General features: G+C 49.5%; 3 long non-coding RNA genes across 3 annotated transcripts; all 3 read left to right on the top strand.

Moving 5' to 3' along the window:
• Positions 1-13,110: 13,110 nt before the first annotated feature.
• On the top strand, positions 13,111-13,766 carry LOC136297477 (uncharacterized). Its single transcript, XR_010723181.1, has 3 exons — positions 13,111-13,391; positions 13,470-13,511; positions 13,602-13,766. It is a non-coding gene; the product is annotated as an uncharacterized lncRNA (long non-coding RNA).
• A 1,016-nt stretch (positions 13,767-14,782) lies between these two features.
• Positions 14,783-15,451, top strand: LOC136297542 (uncharacterized). The gene is made up of 3 exons (XR_010723186.1): positions 14,783-15,076; positions 15,155-15,196; positions 15,287-15,451. It is a non-coding gene; the product is annotated as an uncharacterized lncRNA (long non-coding RNA).
• A 2,515-nt stretch (positions 15,452-17,966) lies between these two features.
• LOC136297478 (uncharacterized) lies at positions 17,967-18,787 on the top strand. Its single transcript, XR_010723182.1, has 4 exons — positions 17,967-18,256; positions 18,335-18,376; positions 18,467-18,606; positions 18,715-18,787. It is a non-coding gene; the product is annotated as an uncharacterized lncRNA (long non-coding RNA).
• The last annotated feature ends 251 nt before the right edge of the window (positions 18,788-19,038 follow it).

The following is a 19,038-nucleotide window of genomic DNA, read 5'->3' as shown; positions in this document are numbered from 1 at the left end:
GGTGTCTAAAACAGAGTGAAAGCGATAGTACACTCCTGGAAACTAGTCAGTCATTTTGTGGTTTGGTCCCACTGAAATAAATGGAAGTTGGAGAGGGGATATTGCTCAGTACTAATACAGGGTAATTGTGTTTGAAAGCATAAACAGAATAATCCAAATTATCTCTAACTGGAAATCCTTAAGAGGAATATGTGAGTGAGGGGAAGAAGTCACTCCTCTTTTTCCTGAAGAAACTATCTCTTGTTTCCTCCCTGTTTGCTAAAAATAGTCAGGATTGACACAAACCAGAACAAGAATATCTAAGTGTCATTCCAAATGCAAGTATAAAATTAATCCAGTATTGTTTGCAATGTTGACATATTGTTTCTAGATTTTAAAGATTACTTGCAGAGTGAATGTGTAAGTTTGTGTTAGGTTTGTGCCATGTGAGGTGAAAATTCAGACGTTTTCTTTATTAAGCAGTCAAATGGAAGGCAAAAAACCAAACATCCCTTTTTCCCTGGAACCACCTTTTATAGTTCTGGAACTGTCAGATTCCTCGAGTTTTGACCTCACTGCAGGAGTTGTCTGCAGGAGTACCTCCACCCTTAATTTTGAGTGCTTGGGTGTAGTCTTTTGACCACAAGCTGCTCAAGTGCTCCAGTAAGGTACAAGGAAACAAGCATCCAAAAGGTCTTACTCTTGTACAGCTTTCCATGAAATTGTGTCACAGCTGGTTATCAGAGGTGAGTTTTTAACACAAAAATACCAGGCCCAAAGCTTCCAGCAAAATTTTGTTTGTTTCTATATTTCTTCTTTCAGCCTTTTCATGAGTCCCTGCTGCCTTATCTTTTGCATACACAGAATCATCTTTACATGCAGATTATTTTGCACAGCAGGTTTATAAAAAATTGTAAACCATGGGGGGACTCTGTCAGGGAGTGTAGTGATAGGATGAGGGATGAGGTTTTTTTTAAAAGAGGGTGTATTTACATAGGATATTGGGGGGAGATTCTTGGCCATGAGGGTGGTGAGACGCTGTCCAGCACAGGTTGCCCAGAGAAGCTGTCACTGCCCTGTCCCTGGAAGTGTCCAAGGTCAGGTTGGACAGGGCTTGGAGCACCCTGGGATAGTGGAAGCCATCTCTGCCCATGGCAGGAGGTGAATGAGGTGATCCTTAGGATCCTTTCCAACTCGAACCATTCCGTGATCCGTTGTTCATATCCTGTGGTGCTGTTACAGGTCAGGGTGTCGCTGCTTCCACTGTGCCTGAGTTGGTAGTTTTATACTTGCCCCTTTTAATGGGCATTTTTGTGACCTGACCAAGCAGGGCACAAGTGAGGAGGTTCAGTGACGCAGGGTTTGGCATGAAACTGCTGTTCATGTTTCCTTTTTCTTTAGATCTGTGGCCTGGTCTCATATCTCTGGAATTGAAGAGCACGTGAACTAGCACATTTTCCTTTTTAGGTAAAAGTGATCTGCTTCATGCCAGAAGCGTTTTAGCTGAATACACTGTGGATGTATTGCATGTAAATGTGGGTCTGTGGCTGCATGCAGCATGTTTACAGAAGTTGTTTCATTTACCCATTTGTGGCACTGGTACAGGTAATCAGCAGTTGCAGTATTGATTCTGCAGTTGGGTACCGCCTGTGTGCTGACAGCTTTTTTTTTAATTTTATATTTACATTTTTATGTTTCCAGGGGAGAACAGATGCCCGCATGGCCTGTATTCAGTTTGCTCTCTCCTTTCTCATTGCTGGTGGCAGTGCAGTCTTGGCACAGGTGCTGGAATTAAAAGGTACTTCATAATTGCATTTGGGTTTTTGTTTTCTAAGGCACGGTCATTTACATGACCTAATTAAAATGCAAACCAGGTAGAGAGCACTAATGGGGCAGCAAAATGTCAGCACTGGCAGTCCAAGGCTTGGAAACCAGTGGGGCAGCTAGGTTCTGTAGGACTGCAGCTGTAGTTCCTCAGCATTCTGTGGTCATCATGCTGTCACTTACTCCCAGTTCACCTTTAACAGCTTTATTTGCATTGTGGCCTCTAGAGAATTCCTTTCTAATGGGAGCTGAGACTCAGGCAAACAAAGTTTATTTGTGGCATTCATCCAGTTCTTTCTAGCTCCCTGAGGGAGATGAAGTTAACAGGGAAGAGTTAGGTGTTGATTGTTTTGGTCCATGTGCTTTGCTTGCTTTCATTAATGGCTGGATAACAAGTAGCTTTTATGCCTCCTCCTGTTACAACTGAAACCTGAGATGGCTTTTCCTAGGAAGTGAACAGTTGCATTAAGTGCTACTGCTGTTTCTCTCAGACAGGTATTAGTTGTCTGCCTCTTGCCAAAAGCTTACGCTGACAAGTCTTATTTTAAAAGGGGAAAGGGAAAGAGAGAAATTTTTAACTGAAATAATAAATTTTTCACAAACTGTAGTGTACTGTCTCGTGCACTTCCCCAGCCAAACCTACCTGACATTAGCTAAAAGTAGCGCGCCCAGAAATCGGCAGCACGACCATATCCTTTCCTTCGCTTTTTCCTCTTGTTCAGCCCTGCACTGAACAGCAGTGGGACTGGTGGGGTTCTTACCGGGAGTATTCAGATGCTCAGGTTGTGCTTTATATGTGTGAGCACTTGTGAGTCAAATTAGAAACGGCAGCTCTCGATCTAAGCACCGAATAAGTGGATTTAGTTTTGAAAGTATTCATACAGGAAGGTGTGGGGAAGGAAACTGGGGATTCCGTGGGTGTTTTTCTCATTCCTGTTGGGAAGACGGCAGGTCATTTCCTAGGCAAGCGTGCTGGAAATAAAGTTGGTAATGCTTGTGCTGGGTAATGGAGGTGTGACACTCCACTCTTGCTGTGAAGGAAGGAGAAGCCAATTATGGAAATATTTTGTTTAGGTTCAGATGATGCTGAGATGCTGCTTCTGAAAGCTGCACTGCTTCAGGTCATGTCTTTATCAGAAGGTTGTGCCCCACTTGGTAGCACAAAGCAACTTTGATTTTAGCAAGCTGCTAAAAGGTATGTGATGGGGGTTTGTATTTCCTCCAGTGTTTTCTCTGGCTGTTTACAAAGTCCACAGCAGAAGGGAAGGTTTGCTTTTCTGTGGAGATAAAGGAACTGTTTTCTAAAAGTAGCCCATTTTAGTTTCTCTGTTCTGTTTTTATTATTTATTAAGTTTTTGTTGTTTGGTCTTACTGTTGGATTGCCTGGGTGGTGACTTTTTAAAATGTGTTGTTGTTTCTCTGATGAGGGCCACAAAGACCCTACCCAGGCTCCGAGAGGCTCAGACACCAGTGCTTTGTGCTGCTGATGTCAGGTCAGATGGGGGCAGCTCAGGTTCTGATTGCACTGCGAGAGCTCCCTGACCTGTCACAAGAATAAGTGAGGTTATTCATGAGCTGGTGATAGCAGGGATGCAGGGAGAGACATGAGTGTGAAGTTCCATTGTCTGGAGCAAGTATTGTCGTGGTATAAGCATTTGTTGAGTTAAATTCTGTATTTTGCTCTCCAGTTTGTCCTTTGTCCTGCCTGTAGGTCACAGCTTTTCAAGGTTGCTGAGACTGATAGAAGAGATTTTATATTTCCATGCACGACCAGTGCTTTGTGCTGGGGTTAGGTGATGAAATCTCCCTCTGAGGGCTGGATTCCCGCCTTGGGTTGGCCAGCCTTCGCTGCAGTGTGTCTGGGGATCCCATGACATGAAGATCTGTGAATTGCCAGCTTGTCTCACAGTTGTGTTCTAAACCCTAAAACAGGAATGTTCTGAAGTCTCAGGCAGATGGACCGAAGTGAAGTTTGTTTCTTGCGTTCACACCTCAGGTATCGTCACTGGAAAGGGCCTGCGGGAGGAGGTCCCTCCTCTTCTGCAGCACCAGATCCTGAAAGTGGCTTTGGAACTTCCTGCCAACAAGTTTGCCTGGTTCAGAGTACAGGTAAGAGGCTGGTGCAAAGTTATGTTTGCTTGCTCTGTTGTCCTCAAATGTTTACCTCTGGCATCGCCTTGTTTTAAATTAGTCCAGACATTTTAGGGGTGACCCTTTTGTAAAGCAGCAGGAATTACAGTCTTAGCAGTAGTGAAAACTCCCTTCTGAGCTGGAAGGTTTTTTACAGGGAAAACATTTTTTGCCTCCCTGATGAACGGAGGAGGATGTTGCTGTAGCTCTTTGTGTCTCTGGAGATGTTCCCTCACAAGAAAGAGTGTGCTGGATTCCACTTGTCTGGAAAGCCTGAGCTGCAGACCAGGGAAATGAGCTACTGATGGGAGCCGTCCCACCCCTTCCCAAGGAGGATTCCAACATTTTTTAATGCTCTCCATAATTGGTGGAAGCCATCAGGGCCCCAACTCTATTTTACTGCAGGCTTGTCAAATAAGAACTCTGTCAAGACTTGGCTTGTCACGTCAGGAGAAAAGAGTGGACCTGGCTTTGAGGAGGTAGCAGGGATAGACATGGAATGATTAGGGAATGAAATATGATTGATGAGGGAAGTTGCTTTGTCTTGGGCCCTTTCAATAGTTGGGGGTTTCTGTTACTACGGTCTTCTTCCGCTTTTCGGGCAAACATTTTGCAAATGAATGCAACGATGCTGGCTCATTGACTGCAAAGTAGTGTGAATGATCCCACTGGTTTCTGGCCTTGGGACTTTTGGGCAGGTCTATAAAGTAACACGCTTACCTTGCGTATCATTGTCAGTGCAACATAGTCCTATACAGTGTTGCTGTAGCAGAGGAATTCTAATACATTTTTCTTGTAGGACATCTCTGAAACAGAGAAGCTATCTGGTGAAAAATCAGTCTTCTATTTACTGATGAAAATGTTTGTTACAAGTACCCACTCTCATCTGAAAACTTCCAGCAAACAATTAATCTTCAGGGTACGTATTTGAATTGAAATATCGGGATATTCACTATATCCCACAGGTCTGAAATGCCAGGATGGTAAAATTTGTTCTTGAAGCAGCAGATACCTTTACTGCATGATTGTGTGGTCGACACCGGATTCAGGTTTAATTTAGCGATGATTTTCTTTGTTAGATCAGTAGTTTTCTAAACTGTCCTACAGGCTATTTGTAAGGCGCACTTTTTTTCTGCCTGTGATGACATGAAGATGTACAACCCTCTGAAAGCAGTATAACCTGCTTTCCAGAAATTATAGAGGTAAGGTTTTTATTGTCCACTATGCAGTTGACAAGTCCCACTAGTGAGTGGAAAGAAAAGGCCTCTTGAGTTGAGGGGGTGAGGAGAGTGGCAGGTACTTCTTTTCATCGACCTGCGCTTCCTCTTTCCTTTCCCAAAAGAAGGGATCATGAAGTTACTGTACAAAAAGATCTGCATCTCTTGGAGTTTTGTATTTGAGGTGTTTTGAGGTTTATTTACACACCTCCCCCTTTGTTTCCTGGACAGGTTTTACGTGACAGTGGCGTGTTTGAGTACACATGGAAGGGAACTTTCAGTTTGGCTGGAACATTTGGATAATGCAAAAGAAGACCAGAAGGAAGCAGTGATTCAGTTTTTGGAAAGGGTAACAGTGTTCAAATTAGCTGGATGAACAATGCAAAGAATAATGTTGGTGGGAACTAGAGATTTTGTTCTGTTGTTGAGAAACCTGTCAAAGACCAGTGAATGGATTCTCAGAAAAGCATTGTTTGGGGTTCTTTATACAGAGGTGGCATCATTCTTGTCTCAAATGGGAGGACAGGAAAATTATTTGCAGGAAAATGCAATCCAAAAGGATCAGTTCTTATTACAGCATTGTTGGTATAAGTGTAGAGAGCCGTATGTGTGGTACCTTTTATCTCCTCTTTAGGTGCCAAAATTATCAGACCTCAGTGAATTGTGGTCTTTTACAAGGAAAGCTGACACTTGCTGTTACTCTTCAGGATGTTGAATGCCCAGTGCTTCATTTCCAGTGCGGTCTCCCCAGGGACTCAGTCTGTGGTAGCAATCTGGATGCCAAATTGCCGTGGACCTTTCTTTTTTCCACTCCCATGCAGAGAAGGAACCGTAGACAGAATGCTGCAGAAGTGATATGGAAGTTGTCCTTCTAAAACCTGCCCATCTTCCAACACCTTTTTGCACACGGTCTTTCTTAGCAGCATATGCTTCCCCTGCGCTTGACAGCCAGCGCACTTACCTTCCTCTCCACCTTTGCTGACAGATCCTGCTGAAGCTGGTGCCAGAGCCCTGCCCCTGCACAGACAAGGCAGCAGACCTGGTTCAGGAAGCCAGCATGCTCCAGGTCGCCGTGTTTAATTAAACAGGACTCTGATAACATCAGCATCCCCGTCTCTCACATTGCTGGTATGTGGTGACTCCTCAAACACAATTTCACGACTTGGGGCTACATTTTCTATCCCCAGTAAGCAAACTGGGGATGGATAACTATAGAAATCCTGTTAAGTAAGGACCTCCAGGACTCAGCCCTCCATGTGAACTTGGTATCAGAAGTAGAAGTTGGAGTTGCAGTTACCACTTTAACCCCCAAAAGTAATTTCTGATGTGGTTGTGCCACTTTAACAGTATTTGAAGTCTCTATTCATGCTCTTGCAGCAGCATTTTTGAACTCAAATGGAAATTTAGTCCTTCTGCCTGGGGCTGTTCATAGAATTGTGGAATCCCAGAATGGTTTGGATGGGGAGGCCCCTTAAAGCTTGTCAGTTCCACCCCCTGCTATGGACAGGGAGACCTTTCAGTAGCCCAGGGTGCTCCAAGCCCCATCCAGCCTGGCTTTGGGCACTGCCGGGGATCCAGGGGCAGCGACAGCTTCTCTGGGCAGCCTGTGCTGGACAGCAGCATTGACAGGCAGAGTGAAGTTCAGCTGTGATTTTTGTGTTGCACTTAACAATGTATTGCGTGACAAATGGGGCTTTCATCCTTTCTTTGATATTTTTTTTTTTTTTTGGAGGGATTGAATTTAAAAAAAATGCCTTATATTCCTGGAGTGTTGCATTCTGCCTCTGTTGTTTTCCCAGTTAGTCTAGATCCTCTGCTTAGATTTTTTTCTTCACTTATTAGATGTCCTGATTATATGGTGGATGTCCTGATCGAGGGCAGTGATGGCTTAGATGAAGAAATTGGGCTCTCTTTAAATGAAGATGTGATGTCCAAACATTTCCCTTCAGTGCTGTTGTTCCTGCTGCGTTAGAAGCCAGGAATATGCTGTTGCTTCAGTCTGAAACTGGAACAGGTACAGATTTTTTGGTTTAATGTGTCATTTCTACCAGTGGAGTGAGAAGTGGCATCATTTTTACCCATTTTTAATAATTTTTTTACCATTTATCGTTTTTTAGCTTAAGACATGACATTATCTTCCCTGCAAGCAGAAGGAGATTCAAATCCACGGTGTTTCTTGCTCAAGAGAGGCATTGAAGCTCTGTAGGTGCCTCTGCCACTTTTCCCTGACCTTGAAGAGAAGAGACACTGTCCCTGCATGGACAGTCTGGGTCTGGAGGTAGTTGGCTTCAGTAACACAGTGTTTTAAAGGACAGAGTGTGGAGACCAGGAGAGGAAAGTGGTTTCCATGGCTGTAGGCAGCTCTTCCGAGATCAGGGAGAGAGGACTGCGCTGTTAAATAGGAAATGGATGCATTTTCCAAAGAAAACTATTTCAGAAATGAAGCTCTGGTGGCAAAGTTCTGCCACCTCCTTGAAGAAAGCGCTGGAGTCCCAGGGGCATCAGGCGGGCTTGGAGCAGGACTTGCCAACTCCACAGCACCTCACTGCGTTCTCTGGGTGTATTTGGCGATCGAGTAGCACCGGGGGTGGACTGGAAGTCCCAATTCTGAAAGAAAATTCTATTTAACTTGCACACGTTCACTGGGGTGCGTGCCCCGGTGCAAATCAGCTCTTCGCTGAGGTGGGGCTTGGCAGGGGTGTTTTGCTGTTGAAATACAGGCATGTTTAGCACAACACAGTGAGGGTGGATTATTTACTTCAGCAAGTACTGATGTGTGGAGGATTTTTCAGGTATCTCAGTGGTCAGAAACATTTGTCTAGGTCACTACAAACACTTCTTGATCTTATTCAATACTTTTCTGAGTGATGCTTTGTGGGCTGCTGCCGAGGCCCAAAGGAATGAGGGTTGCCCCAGTGTCTGTGCTCATGTTAATAGTTTAATTTATTTTTACTTTTCTAGGAGCACGCATCGTGGAGTACCTTGTTGCTGTTTTCACTGACCTCCTGCCCTCTCAGAGAGAACCACTTGCTCTCTGCTTGATATTCCAGCCCTATGATAAAGATCTCAAGTCCCTGAAAGTTGTTAAGTATCCTCAGCTCTACCAGTTCAGCCAATACTATAAACTCTGGATGCCCAAGCAATCTCAGGATCATGTGGTATGGAATACCTGAAGTTACTGAATTCTTGAGACAGTATTCCTATAAAAACCTTGCAGTTTCTAGAGGTGACATTTCCATCAGAAAAGTGCGGTTTTATTGAGCTAATTCTGTATTTGTTGTTGATCGTGTTAGGACACAAAATTTTGTGTTGGGACACAAGGACTAAAATGAAACAAAAGGTGTAAAAAAAAAAAACCCAAAATGATTTCAAGAGGGGAGATAGTCTGCAAAAAAATGTCCACTTAGGCCTGGATGCTGACTGCTATTGCTGGTCAATGATAGCAGCTGACAGGTCAGATTTCAAACTGTTTTGTTTAACAGGAGACTGGTTTGTTCCTTCTTGTGAGTAGGATCATTAGTTTTGCATGGGCAAAGCACCTCCAGATTTTCCATCTAGGAAAAGTAGTTAGGGAGCCATTTAAAAACATAATCCTGGAGGTGAACAGCTTGGCTTGGTATTACTGTGTGGAAAGGGAAGAATATATGTTCTGATTTTTCTCTCAACTTTCTTCCACAGCTGTTTTTGTGTTCCTGACTTCCATTGACATCGGGGACACGTGGCTTGGAGCCCAGGAGCCGGATATGTCACTTACCCGTGTCAGATGGGTCTGCACTCGTGCAGGTTAGGAATTACAGGATCGCTCGGAAACTCAGAAACAAGGAGAGGAAACTATTGTGTCTCTTTGCAAAAGAATTTATCTCCATCAGGGCATTAATTCAGGGAACTAACATTCCATCTTTAATGTTCTGTGCTCTGCCATTATCACACTGAGCCATGAAAGCCTCCTCAGCTGTTTTCATACAGACCTAACTTGTTTGATCAAAAAAATCGGTATTTTATTTCTGTGTGCAAACTCAGGGGACAGATTTTATTCAGCGTCTCTCAGGAGGACATTAAAGCTCGAACTTCCACTTTCTTAAACAATCTGAGACACAATATTACTTACCATTTTTATTACAGGCATTATTAACTTTTTGAAGAACCGTAAAGACTGTTTTTGGACGTGTGTGTCATTAATATCCATCCTCTTTCCAATACAGAATGGCAAAGAAAGGCTGCAGAGCGTCCTACAATATGCTCTCAGTGTAAATAACGAGGAGCCAGAGGCAGCACTGGTTGGACAGTGGCCTTGGGCTCCACCCCGGCCCCCCCCCAGGCCGCGCTGTAGTAGATTTCTGTTTGGTTTGTGTCCAAGAAGTGGGATTTGTGCTGGAGAGGTGCTTTTGGGAAGAAAGGATGGAGTAAATCTGCTCCAGGGAAGTGCAAGGAAGAGCTACCTACCAGGGGAGGGCAGTATTTACAAACTGTCTCTGTATTTGCCTGTAATTCTGGGTGTTTGGATTTAGCCTGGGATTGTCAGCTAAGTTATAAACAAGCCAACCCGGCTACTGAACTCCCAATGAACGTTTGGAACCCTTGCACAGAAAGACAAGGTAGTGATGATTCCAAAGGAGAAAATGTAAATGAAGGGTAACGATTGCTGGGAAATTTCCTTAGGAATTGTGAACCTCACACAAACGGAATTTAGGAGGTGGAATCCCAGTTTCAGCCTTGGGCACGTGCAGGAGCAGAGGGGTCCTTATTCACAGCAAGGAAAGCCCGGTGCCCCAGCGTGTCAGTGCACACAGTGCAATGTCCAGGAAATGAGCAGCAGGGACTGGCAGCAGCTGCAGGTGAGAGCTGTCACAGGATGATTGAGGGGACAGAGCAGCCCCAGGTGAGAGCTGTCACACTGATGAGGGGACAGAGCAGCCCCAGGTGAGAGCTGTCACACTGATGAGGGGACAGGTGTAAGCTGTAAAGGATAACGAGGGGGCGGGTCCTGCCAGCACTGCTTTAAGAGGGGAGCCCGAGCTCAGTTTGGCACGGAGCTGCGGGAGGAGAGGGGTTTATGCTGGGCTCCCAGGTGAGGCTCATGGAAGGATGGTGAGTTCATCTCACAGGGGCTGGGGGAGGCCTTGGGCGTGGAACATTACTTCAGGAGGTGCTGAGGGACAAACCTTTGTGCCGAGCAGCAGCAGCAGCACAAAAGGTTGAAATAAGTTTTGGTTTGGCATGTAGTGATGGGATTGGCGTCTATGGTGTGCTAGTGTTGTCTAAAGGTTTAAACTTTAATGTTTATTTTTAAAGTTTTAAGTTAATGAATTAATATGGGTCACAAGACATGGGCTTTTTCCTTTTTATTTGGCTAGAGGGAAGTCTTTAACTTTGGGGGGGCTCTGAGTATATGTTCTGGAGTATTATTAAGGGGTTTGGACATGGTGTTGTTTTTATTATATTCAGGAGTTTGACTAGGGGTGATAAGAGTTGGCTTTTTTTGCTGGAATTTTTTTGGGGTTGTCTGTTTGAAAATTTATATATTTATGCAGTTAAGTGTGCTGGTGTTTCTGGTGTAACTCTTCAGCATATGTTATTGTTTGTGTGTTTTAGGTGGTCCACTTCTCTTACGCCCTGACCGATTGGCCAAGAGATCTGCTGAGATCATACATCGATGTTTGTTTTATTTCTTGTAGCCGAATAAGAGACAGCAGCCCGGTGACAGCAGGAAATTCCCAGAGGGCAAGGCGGCATTCTGTGGCACCCGGCGTGGATTCTCATCCCCAGACGTCCAAGAGATAAGTGGAGGGTTCAGAGCCACAGAGGGGATGAAAGTGGAGTGCTGGGTCAGGACTTGTCAGGAGGGCTTTTTGAGTCAGGTGTGGAGATAGGGATGTCCAAGATGTGCCAATTGAGAGTACAGGTGTACCAGCCCGACCCCACCCCTACCCCAGACCCGAAGGAGTAGCCCTAAAGACATGCCCGTTTCCCTGAGTGCAGGTACAGGCAGGAGCCCTTATGCAGGACAATGCCAGAAGGCCTGGCTGCGAGGTGCAGGGCTCTAAAGAAGTTGGGTTTAGAAGGGGGGAGGTGTAGCCACACACACAGAGGCTGAGGTAAAGGACTCAAGGACTAGAGGACACACGGTGAAACTCAGGGGAGCAGGCTAGGATACAAGTCAGAGTACAGGTGTAGCGGCCCTCACAGCACTGCTACCAGCACACTTCCCCTGAGAGCAGGTGCAGGCAGCAGCCCTAGTGCAGGAACACACCAGAAGCTCTGACCTGTGCAGACACAGTCAGGCTAGGGCCAGGCAGGAAGCGATAGTGGGGAGCAGGATCCAACAGGGCTGGGGATAACGGGGGTTTCCCGCCCCACCCACCCTGGGATTCCCTGTCTCTCCGCAGCCGGTGGAAGTGCTCCTGATTCCCTCTCGAGGCGGCGGTTGGTAAGGCTTCGTGCCTTTTGCCACCGCAAAGAGTTCGGCTCTGTCAGCCTCTGCCCTGTCTCAGGGCCACGTTTCTTAGGGTAGGCAGGGAACAACTGTGGATGTACCTGTCCTGCGTGCGGGACAGCTCTTGGGACCCTAATGGTGCAGAGCGTCCCCGGCTGCAAGGTCTAGGGCTCTGAAGAAGCAGGGTTCAGAAGGGGGGAGGTTACAGTGATACACACAGAGGCTGAGGTAAAGGACTCAAGGACTAGAGAACACACAGTGAAAATCAGGGGTACAGCCTAGGATACAAGTCAGAGTACAGGCATCCCGGCCCTCACAGCGCTGCTGCCAACACCGTTTCCCTGAGAGCAGGTGCCGGCAGCAATCCTAACGCAAGACAAGGCCAGAAGTCCTGAGAGGTGCAGGCAGTAGCCCTAAGCTAGGGCCAGGCAGGAAGTGACAGTGGTGGGGCAGAGTCCACAGGGTTGAGGTTCACCGGGGATGTCCACCCTGCGTTCCTGTCCTGCTCTAACCGGGGATGCTCACAGCCCTAATGGAGGCCACGGTGGGTGAGCTCGGTGCCAGTAATGCCTCTAAGGCTTTGGCGCTGCGAGCGTCGGCCTCCGAGCTCAGCTGAAGCACGCACGGGGCCCGAGGGCCCGGTCCTGCTTAAGAGACGGTGAGTAGCAGAGCTGCTGGGTTTTGGCTGATGTGCAGCTAAGATTATGCTTTGGTATTTGGTTTTCTTTATCGTAGCTGACTAGGAGACAGCAGCCCAGTGACGGGAGGAATTTCTCTGAGGGAGAGGCAGCCTTCTTTGGCACCCGGCGTGGATTCACCTCCCCAGACATTTGAGAGATAAGTGGAGGGCTTGGAGCCACAGAGGGGATGAAAGCGGGGTACCAGGGCAGGGGTCAGCGGGAGGGATTTTTCGAGTCGGGTTTGGAGCTGGGGATGTCCCAGATGTGACCCCTTAGGCTACATGAAGGGAAAGTCTCATTTTTCATGTCAGTGCTGAGGTGTGCAGGGCAGAGCAGTCCTGGTGTGTGTTGTGTCACTTGTCTGTTGTGCACTCTGTCTGTTTGGTGTCTTGTCTTTTCCTTTAGTCCTTTCAGGGGCCTGTCCAAACCCCTGGCATCAGTCTTAGCATTTCTGATCTCTGTGCTCCTCAGCCAGGTGCCTTTGTCTCAGCTGCTCGGACACTCATCAGAATCCATCTCTCTTCACAAGCATCCGGTCCGATGCCTTTTCAGGTCTTGTTCTGAGCTGTATTGACAGCCGTGCACCGCCCTGATCCATTCCGGCGGGTTAGGTCTTGTGAGAATGCAAAGACAGGTGGAGGATTCTGACCGTAGGATTCTCGGGCATCCATCTCTGCGTCTCTTGGGATAAGTCATCCCGATGGCATCTTGTTCCTGCAGGGTTCTCTGAGCCTGGCCAGCTCACCTTCCATCTTACCTCGGTCATCTCATTCCGAGTTCTCTGGACCCTCAGGGTCGTTCTTCTTGCCAGAGTTTTCTGTCCCTGTTGCGTCCCCTCGTTTGTCCTGTGCTGTGTCACGGGTGTTGGTGTGTGTTTGGCCCGGAGCTGCTCTGCCTTGCTGCTCAGTCTGGGTGTAGGGGTACGAGGGTAATAGTGCCGGGGGCTTGAAATTTGTGATGTGGGGTGTGGTTAGACTGTAGAGGGTATTCCTAGATTGCCACAAGATGTCTGGAGCTGTCAAGGTATCCTGCAGCACTCTGACTTTTGTCCTGACTCTGTTTCAGATGCAGAGAGATGAAATCTGTGGCAGAGCCCCCCATCCTGGGTGAGGGGGCTCCCCTGAGAAGGTCAGTCCCTGTTTCTGTTTGCAGGGGAGGTGTAAATGATGGCTGTGTTACAGCTCTGTTCTTTGTCTTTATTTTTAGGTGGTGAAGCCGGATCTCAGCAGTCAAGCTGACGTGGGCGAGGTGAGCAGTGACGGGTGGACAGAAGCCGTTGCTATTGTTCAAGCCTCACTCGCTGGTGCAACTCTAAGCCTCCGTTATTGTGCGTTTTAGGGAGTCCACTCGCAGGAGGCCGAGCTCCCCTCTCACCAACGGGACGACAGACCCGCGTCACCTCACCCGTGAGCCCTCCGGGAGCATTCCAGGAGTCTGTGATGGAGCCTTGATCTTCTCCTTGTGAAGGCCCCATCCAGGTAGGCTTGGATAACGGCCGAGGAGTTGAGGTGAGTCAGGGAGGAGAAGGAGGGAGGGTCCCCTCAAGTTCCAGCGCTGCCACGTCACCTTGTCTGCTCTTTACCCAGGCAGACCCTGCGACGCCGGCGTTGGCCTCTGAGCGCAGCTGAAGCGCGGGGCCGAGGACACAGGCAAGCTTAGGAGACAGTGAGTAGCAGAATTGTCGGGTTTTGGGTGATGGGCTGCTAAGATCACGCATTCATGTTTGGTTTTCTTTATTGTAGCTGACTAAGAGACAGCAGCCCGGCGACAGCAGGAGTTTCCCTGAGGGAGAGGCGGCCTTCTTTGGACCTGGCAGGGATTTGCCTCCCTGGTTGCCTGAGAGATAAGTGGAGGGCTATGGCTCACAGAGGGGATGAAAGCAGGATGCCAGGGCAGGGATCACCGGGAGGGGTTTTTTAAGTCAGATTTGGAGTTGGGGGCACCAAGATGTGACCCCTTAGGCTACATGAAGGGAAAGTCTCATTTTTCATGTCAGTGCTGAGGTGTGCAGGGCAGAGCAGTCCTGGTGTGTGTTGTGTCACTTGTCTGTTGTGCACTCTGTCTGTTTGGTGTCTTGTCTTTTCCTTTTGTCCTTTCAGGGGCCTGTCCAAACCCCTGGCATCAGTCTTAGCATTTCTGATCTCTGTGCTCCTCAGCCAGGTGCCTTTGTCTCAGCTGCTCGGACACTCATCAGAATCCATCTCTCTTCACAAGCATCCGGTCCGATGCCTTTTCAGGTCTTGTTCTGAGCTGTATTGACAGCCGTGCACCGCCCTGATCCATTCCGGCGGGTTAGGTCTTGTGAGAATGCAAAGACAGGTGGAGGATTCTGACCGTAGGATTCTCGGGCATCCATCTCTGCGTCTCTTGGGATAAGTCATCCCGATGGCATCTTGTTCCTGCAGGGTTCTCTGAGCCTGGCCAGCTCACCTTCCATCTTACCTCGGTCATCTCATTCCGAGTTCTCTGGACCCTCAGGGTCGTTCTTCTTGCCAGAGTTTTCTGTCCCTGTTGCGTCCCCTCGTTTGTCCTGTGCTGTGTCACGGGTGTTGGTGTGTGTTTGGCCCGGAGCTGCTCTGCCTTGCTGCTCAGTCTGGGTGTAGGGGTACGAGGGTAATAGTGCCGGGGGCTTGAAATTTGTGATGTGGGGTGTGGTTAGACTGTAGAGGGTATTCCTAGATTGCCACAAGATGTCTGGAGCTGTCAAGGTATCCTGCAGCACTCTGACTTTTGTCCTGACTCTGTTTCAGATGCAGAGAGATGAAATCTGTGGCAGAGCCCCCCATCCTGGGTGAGGGGGCTCCCCTGAGAAGGTCAGTCCCTGTTTCTGTTTGCAGGGGAGGTGTAAATGATGGCTGTGTTACAGCTCTGTTCTTTGTCTTTATTTTTAGGTGGTGAAGCCGGATCTCAGCAGTCAAGCTGACGTGGGCGAGGTGAGCAGTGACGGGTGGACAGAAGCCGTTGCTATTGTTCAAGCCTCACTCGCTGGTGCAACTCTAAGCCTCCGTTATTGTGCGTTTTAGGGAGTCCACTCGCAGGAGGCCGAGCTCCCCTCTCACCAACGGGACGACAGACCCGCGTCACCTCACCCGTGAGCCCTCCGGGAGCATTCCAGGAGTCTGTGATGGAGCCTTGATCTTCTCCTTGTGAAGGCCCCATCCAGGTAGGCTTGGATAACGGCCGAGGAGTTGAGGTGAGTCAGGGAGGAGAAGGAGGGAGGGTCCCCTCAAGTTCCAGCGCTGCCACGTCACCTTGTCTGCTCTTTACCCAGGCAGACCCTGCGACGCCGGCGTTGGCCTCTGAGCGCAGCTGAAGCGCGGGGCCGAGGACACAGGCAAGCTTAGGAGACAGTGAGTAGCAGAATTGTCGGGTTTTGGGTGATGGGCTGCTAAGATCACGCATTCATGTTTGGTTTTCTTTGTTGTAGCTGACTAAGAGACAACAGCCCGGCGACAGCAGGAGTTTCCCTGAGGGAGAGGCGGCCTTCTTTGGCACCCGGCGTGGATTCTCATCCCCAGACGTCCAAGAGATAAGTGGAGGGTTCAGAGCCACAGAGGGGATGAAAGTGGAGTGCTGGGTCAGGACTTGTCAGGAGGGGTTTTTGAGTCAGGTGTGGAGATAGGGATGTCCAAGATGTGCCAATTGAGAGTACAGGTGTACCAGCCCGACCCCACCCCTACCCCAGACCCGAAGGAGTAGCCCTAAAGACATGCCCGTTTCCCTGAGTGCAGGTACAGGCAGGAGCCCTTATGCAGGACAATGCCAGAAGGCCTGGCTGCGAGGTGCAGGGCTCTAAAGAAGTTGGGTTTAGAAGGGGGGAGGTGTAGCCACACACACAGAGGCTGAGGTAAAGGACTCAAGGACTAGAGGACACACGGTGAAACTCAGGGGAGCAGGCTAGGATACAAGTCAGAGTACAGGTGTAGCGGCCCTCACAGCACTGCTACCAGCACACTTCCCCTGAGAGCAGGTGCAGGCAGCAGCCCTAGTGCAGGAACACACCAGAAGCTCTGACCTGTGCAGACACAGTCAGGCTAGGGCCAGGCAGGAAGCGATAGTGGGGAGCAGGATCCAACAGGGCTGGGGATAACGGGGGTTTCCCGCCCCACCCACCCTGGGATTCCCTGTCTCTCCGCAGCCGGTGGAAGTGCTCCTGATTCCCTCTCGAGGCGGCGGTTGGTAAGGCTTCGTGCCTTTTGCCACCGCAAAGAGTTCGGCTCTGTCAGCCTCTGCCCTGTCTCAGGGCCACGTTTCTTAGGGTAGGCAGGGAACAACTGTGGATGTACCTGTCCTGCGTGCGGGACAGCTCTTGGGACCCTAACGGTGCAGAGCGTCCCCGGCTGCAAGGTCTAGGGCTCTGAAGAAGCAGGGTTCAGAAGGGGGGAGGTTACAGTGATACACACAGAGGCTGAGGTAAAGGACTCAAGGACTAGAGAACACACAGTGAAAATCAGGGGTACAGCCTAGGATACAAGTCAGAGTACAGGCATCCCGGCCCTCACAGCGCTGCTGCCAACACCGTTTCCCTGAGAGCAGGTGCCGGCAGCAATCCTAACGCAAGACAAGGCCAGAAGTCCTGAGAGGTGCAGGCAGTAGCCCTAAGCTAGGGCCAGGCAGGAAGTGACAGTGGTGGGGCAGAGTCCACAGGGTTGAGGTTCACCGGGGATGTCCACCCTGCGTTCCTGTCCTGCTCTAACCGGGGATGCTCACAGCCCTAATGGAGGCCACGGTGGGTGAGCTCGGTGCCAGTAACGCCTCTAAGGCTTTGGCGCTGCGAGCGTCGGCCTCCGAGCTCAGCTGAAGCACGCACGGGGCCCGAGGGCCCGGTCCTGCTTAAGAGACGGTGAGTAGCAGAGCTGCTGGGTTTTGGCTGATGTGCAGCTAAGATTATGCTTTGATATTTGGTTTTCTTTATCGTAGCTGACTAGGAGACAGCAGCCCAGTGACGGGAGGAATTTCTCTGAGGGAGAGGCAGCCTTCTTTGGCACCCGGCGTGGATTCACCTCCCCAGACATTTGAGAGATAAGTGGAGGGCTTGGAGCCACAGAGGGGATGAAAGCGGGGTACCAGGGCAGGGGTCAGCGGGAGGGATTTTTCGAGTCGGGTTTGGAGCTGGGGATGTCCCAGATGTGACCCCTTAGGCTACATGAAGGGAAAGTCTCATTTTTCATGTCAGTGCTGAGGTGTGCAGGGCAGAGCAGTCCTGGTGTGTGTTGTGTCACTTGTCTGTTGTGCACTCTGTCTGTTTGGTGTCTTGTCTTTTCCTTTAGTCCTTTCAGGGGCCTGTCCAAACCCCTGGCATCAGTCTTAGCATTTCTGATCTCTGTGCTCCTCAGCCAGGTGCCTTTGTCTCAGCTGCTCGGACACTCATCAGAATCCATCTCTCTTCACAAGCATCCGGTCCGATGCCTTTTCAGGTCTTGTTCTGAGCTGTATTGACAGCCGTGCACCGCCCTGATCCATTCCGGCGGGTTAGGTCTTGTGAGAATGCAAAGACAGGTGGAGGATTCTGACCGTAGGATTCTCGGGCATCCATCTCTGCGTCTCTTGGGATAAGTCATCCCGATGGCATCTTGTTCCTGCAGGGTTCTCTGAGCCTGGCCAGCTCACCTTCCATCTTACCTCGGTCATCTCATTCCGAGTTCTCTGGACCCTCAGGGTCGTTCTTCTTGCCAGAGTTTTCTGTCCCTGTTGCGTCCCCTCGTTTGTCCTGTGCTGTGTCACGGGTGTTGGTGTGTGTTTGGCCCGGAGCTGCTCTGCCTTGCTGCTCAGTCTGGGTGTAGGGGTACGAGGGTAATAGTGCCGGGGGCTTGAAATTTGTGATGTGGGGTGTGGTTAGACTGTAGAGGGTATTCCTAGATTGCCACAAGATGTCTGGAGCTGTCAAGGTATCCTGCAGCACTCTGACTTTTGTCCTGACTCTGTTTCAGATGCAGAGAGATGAAATCTGTGGCAGAGCCCCCCATCCTGGGTGAGGGGGCTCCCCTGAGAAGGTCAGTCCCTGTTTCTGTTTGCAGGGGAGGTGTAAATGATGGCTGTGTTACAGCTCTGTTCTTTGTCTTTATTTTTAGGTGGTGAAGCCGGATCTCAGCAGTCAAGCTGACGTGGGCGAGGTGAGCAGTGACGGGTGGACAGAAGCCGTTGCTATTGTTCAAGCCTCACTCGCTGGTGCAACTCTAAGCCTCCGTTATTGTGCGTTTTAGGGAGTCCACTCGCAGGAGGCCGAGCTCCCCTCTCACCAACGGGACGACAGACCCGGGTCACCTCACCCGTGAGCCCTCCGGGAGCATTCCAGGAGTCTGTGATGGAGCCTTGATCTTCTCCTTGTGAAGGCCCCATCCAGGTAGGCTTGGATAACGGCCGAGGAGTTGAGGTGAGTCAGGGAGGAGAAGGAGGGAGGGTCCCCTCAAGTTCCAGCGCTGCCACGTCACCTTGTCTGCTCTTTACCCAGGCAGACCCTGCGACGCCGGCGTTGGCCTCTGAGCGCAGCTGAAGCGCGGGGCCGAGGACACAGGCAAGCTTAGGAGACAGTGAGTAGCAGAATTGTCGGGTTTTGGGTGATGGGCTGCTAAGATCACGCATTCATGTTTGGTTTTCTTTATTGTAGCTGACTAAGAGACAGCAGCCCGGCGACAGCAGGAGTTTCCCTGAGGGAGAGGCGGCCTTCTTTGGACCTGGCAGGGATTTGCCTCCCTGGTTGCCTGAGAGATAAGTGGAGGGCTATGGCTCACAGAGGGGATGAAAGCAGGATGCCAGGGCAGGGATCACCGGGAGG

Source organism: Chamaea fasciata, unplaced genomic scaffold (assembly GCF_029207755.1).
Source record: "Chamaea fasciata isolate MVZ Bird 193981 ecotype frontalis unplaced genomic scaffold, bChaFas1.0.hap1 SCAF_15, whole genome shotgun sequence".
NCBI classification, from domain to species: domain Eukaryota; kingdom Metazoa; phylum Chordata; class Aves; order Passeriformes; family Sylviidae; genus Chamaea; species Chamaea fasciata.
This window is presented reverse-complemented; position numbering and strand designations above follow the sequence as displayed.